Source organism: Sinohyriopsis cumingii, chromosome 15 (assembly GCF_028554795.1).
Source record: "Sinohyriopsis cumingii isolate HCF-2022 chromosome 15, ASM2855479v2, whole genome shotgun sequence".
Lineage (NCBI taxonomy): Eukaryota > Metazoa > Mollusca > Bivalvia > Unionida > Unionidae > Sinohyriopsis > Sinohyriopsis cumingii.
Window position 1 is genome coordinate 90,560,974 of NC_142975.1, and position 5,000 is coordinate 90,565,973.

The window sequence follows — 5,000 nt, forward strand, 5'->3', positions numbered from 1 at the left end:
TGACGTTAGCCAACAACAGTCTAATTGACATTACCCTACAACGGTCTAATCAACATTATCCTACAACAGTCTAGTCGACATTAGCCAAAAACATTCTAATTGACATTACCCAACTATAGTCTAATCGACATTAAAAACCATCAGTCTACTTCACGTTAGCCAACAACAGTCTAATTGGCAAGCCATCAAGAGACTAATTTACATTAGCCAACAACAGTCTAATTGACGTTAACCAATTACAGTCTAATTGACATTAGCCAATAACAGTCTAATTGACATTAGCCAATAACAGTCTAACTGACATTACCCAAAAATATGCTAATCGATATTACCCAACATCAGTCTAATTGACGTTAGCCAACAACAGTCTAATCGATGATAGCTAACAACAGTCTAATTGACATTAGCCTACAACGGTCTAATTTACATCAGCCAACAATAGCCTAACTGACATTACCCAACAACAGTCTAATCGACATTAGCCTACAACGCCCTGATTAACATTAGCCTACAACAGTCTAACTGACATTAGCCTACAGCAATCTAAACGACATTAGCTATCATCATTCTAATTGACGTTACCCAACAACAGTCTGATTGACCTTAGCCTACAACGGTCTAATTAACATTAGCCAACAACAGTCTAATTGACATTACGGTATAACAGTCTAATTGACATTACCAAACAACAGTATAATCGACATTAGCCAACATCAGTCTAACTGACGTTAGCCGACAACAGTCTAATTAACGTTAGCCAACAACAGCCTAATTGACATTAGCCTACAACGGTATAATTGACATTAGCCTACAACGGTCTAATTTACATTAGCCTACAAAAGTTTAATTGACATTACCCAACAACAATCTAATCGACATTAGCCTACAAAGGTCTAATTAACATTATCCTACAACAGTCTAATTGACATTAGCCTACAGCAGTCTAATCGACATTAGCCTACAACTCTCTAATTCACGTTAACCAACAACAGACCAATTTACATTACCCAACAACTGTCTAATTGACGTTAGCCAACAACAGTCTAATTGACATTAGCCTACAACGGTCTAATTAACATTAGAATTCAACACTCTAATTGACATTAGCCTACAACAGTCTAATTGACATTAGCATACAACAGTCCAATTGACATTACCAAACAACTGTCTAATTGACGTTAGCCAACAACAGCGTATTCAATACTAGCCAACAACAGTCTAATGGACATAAGCCAACAACAGTTTAATTGACATTAGCCAAGAACAGTGTGATCTACATTAGCTTAAAACAGTCTAATCGATATTAGCCAACAACAGACTAATTGACATTCGGCAACAACAGTTTAATTGACATTAGCCAACACCAGTCTAATTGACATTAGCCAACAACAGTCTAACCGATATTAGCTAACAATAGTCTAATCGACAACAACCAAGAACAGTTTAAATAACATTAGCCAACAACAATCTAATTGGTGTTAGTCAACAAGAGATTAATTTACATTAGCCAACAACAGTCTAATTGAAATTAGCCAGAAACAGTTTATATGACCTTCGCCAACAGCATTCTAATTGACGTTAACCAAGAACAGACTAATTGACATTAGCCAACAACAGTTTAATTGACATTATCCAACAACATTCTAATTGACATTACCCAACCACAGTCTAATCGACGTTAGACAAAAACAGTGTAATTGACGTTATCCAAAAACAGACTAATTTACATTAGCCAGCAACAGTCTAATTGACATTAGCCAACAACAGTCTAATTGACATTAGCCAACAACAGTCTAATTGACATTACCCAACAAAAGTCTAATCGACATTACCCAATATCAGTGTAACTGACGTTAGGCAACAACAGTTTAATAGACATTACCCAACAACAGTCTAATCCACTTTAGCCTACAACGGTCTAATCAATATTATCCTACAAGAGTCTAATAGACATTACCCTACACCAGTCTTATCGACATTAGCCAACATCAGTCTAATTGAATTTAGCCAACAACAGTCTAATTGACATTAGCCTACAACGGTCTAATTAATATCAGACTACAACAGTCTAATTGACATTACTAAACAACAGTCTAATCGACGTTAGTCAATAACATTCTAATTGACATTAGCCTACAACAGTCTAATTAACATTATCCTACAACAGTCTAATTGACATTAGCCTATAACAGTCTAATTGACGTTAGCCTACAACAGTCAAATTGACGTTAGCCAACAACAGTGTAATTGACATTAGCCAACAACTGTCTAAATGACGTTAGCCTACAGAATTCTAATTGACATTACCCAACAAGTCTAATCGTCATTAGCCAACATCAGTCTAATTGACCTTAGCCAACAACCGTCTAATTGACGTTAGACATCAACGGTCTATATAACATTAAACTACAACAGTCTAATTAACATTAGCCTACAACAGTCTAATTGAGGTTAGCCAACAACAGTCCAATTTACATTATCCTACAATAGTCTAATTGACATTATTGAACAAGTCTAATCGTCATTAGCCAACAACAGTCTAATTAACGTTAGCCAACAACAGACTAATTGACGTTAGCCAACAACAGTGTAATTGACATTAGCCAACAACTGTCTAAATGACGTTAGCCTACTGCATTCTAATTGACATTACTCAACAAGTCTAATCGTCATTAGCCAACATCAGTCTAATTGACGTTAGCCAACAACCGTCTAATTGACGTTAGACATCAACGGTCTATATAACATTAAACTACAACAGTCTAATTAACATTAGCCTACAACAGTCTAATTGACTTAAGCCAACAACAGTCTAATTGACGTTAGCCAACATCAGTCTAATTGAGGTTAGCCAACAACAGTCTAATTTACATTATCCTACAATAGTCTAATTGACATTATCCAACAAGTCTAATCGTCATTAGCCAACAACAGTCTAATTAACGTTAGCCAACAACAGTCTAATTGACGTTAGCCAAGAACATTATAATTGACATTAGCCTACAACAGTCTAATTGACATTAGGCTACAAGAGTCTAATTGATATTAGCCAACAACAGTCTAATTGACATTAGCCATCAACAGTCTCACAATTCATGGTTATTTTAAATTTATTTAAAAAGGACAATATTAATTAATTAAGTGTGAAAGGAAGCCATAACATTTACCTTGAAAATATTCATTTCAAAATGTCAATGATCAAAATGAAAGACAAACATTACCTTGGTTAGCTTTATACTTTACAAATAAGTAATACAAATGGGACAAATAAATTGGAGAAAAAACAAGCTTTTATATATAACTTCACATATGTTTCTTTAACATCATTATATTTTTATCAATCCATATATTTTTTTAAAGTAAACTGAACATAACATTCATTTCATTGTTGGTGCATAGATAACAAAAAGTCTGATTATTAAATCAACGTTCAGTTTATCTGAAGAAAAAAAACAATTATATTTAACATTCGATGCATTTTATAGCTCCTAATTTTGTCACTCAGTAAGCCGACGATGTTTCTTCCTAGGTGCTTCTACTCATGTTGGTGATGTCCGACATGATTCATCCGATGCTAATAGCAGGGTAAAACTTGAACAACAAAAGGATCCTAAACTAATTGACAACCATTCGATAATCAAATGAAATGCAGATAGATTTCGATTGCACTTCTCATGGTTTTAGTATGGCTATTGTTTATATGTTTGTGAAGGCAACGTATGCTTTTGTAGTAAATAAATAGAGATGTCGGTTATTTACGATAATTCTAAATAGCAGGAGACGATAACGCAAAGATTAGCTACCTCACTCCAACATACCATTGCATCACCCATACTCGTACCAGGATTAAACCATTACAAATGTGCAGATATTTATACCAATGTTCCACCCAATTATCCTGATTTTATCGGGTAAGAAATGTTTTGTATCGTTTGATATTAAGGTGAAAGAAAATGTTTGCAACGGCCTAGGTAAACAATTGTTATACAACTTATTAAATTCATTACATATTCTACATCTGTCAATTTAATAGAAGACAATATCATCGCAGTATGCTAATATATACGACGGTTATATGCTATATATAGGGCTAAGTGAAGTAAAAATGTATCATAATTAAATTTTTACAAAGTTAATATTATGACCTTTTAAGCGCAAATACAGAGAACGAAGTTGTTGAGTTTATGACGTATGTGACGACGTAGACAATACCAATAGAGTTTTCGATTCATGCAGAACTTTGAATTCTGTATCCCTGTGTTCTTCTTTGAAAGTTTAGATATAATTCTTGCAAAATCGGTTGACAGTGACAATCATGGCCACAAATTGGAAACTCTTTGTTACCAGTATGATATCATTACCCATGAATGAGATGCGCAATCAGTTACATGACACTTTCAGAAATATAATTGCTTTCGTTTACGACCCATCAATAGAGGTAAAAATATTCTTCATTTACTATATAGAGCATTACAAAATGAGTAGAAAGAACTATGCTAGGTATATATTTCATCTCAGCATTAAACAAATGTCGATAACTATACAAAGTCTTTCACGCATGATTTGTTTCCATGGTATTCAATTGGAATAAGAGTATACAGACATCACCACGTACTCATTATATGAATAATAGAAGTTTACTAGTGTACATTAATGTTGAAATTATATATACTAAAACACGACTTTGTTGTTCTACAGACGTTATTATTCATAAGACTTCAAAATTGAATTTCCTCCAAGCTAGAGCAAAGGTAGAGTACTTATTTATAACAACGTATATGATTACAAGATTGTATCATACAAAACATACCTTGCTATGTCGTACTGTTTTAAAGAGGTAATGGCTAATCTATAAGTGCAATAAGACATCCACTAACCTGTTTTGAACAACGTAATATGTTAATGTACGAACTAGGCTCATGTTAATAGAGAATAATTCATGAAACCAATGAGTCTGCAAGTACATGTTTCAGAATTGATAACATTCTATCGCCTAGATG

At 33.8% G+C, this 5,000-nt stretch overlaps 1 protein-coding gene across 1 annotated transcript in view; it reads right to left on the bottom strand.

Moving 5' to 3' along the window:
• Positions 1-3,272: 3,272 nt before the first annotated feature.
• Positions 3,273-5,000, bottom strand: part of LOC149782285 (C-type lectin domain family 4 member M-like) — an 18,122-nt gene continuing 16,394 nt past the window's right edge. The window contains exon 4 of the mRNA XM_089934861.1: positions 3,273-5,000. This exon is cut by the window's right edge and continues 597 nt beyond it. The gene's annotated coding sequence lies outside the window, so the exon portion shown is untranslated.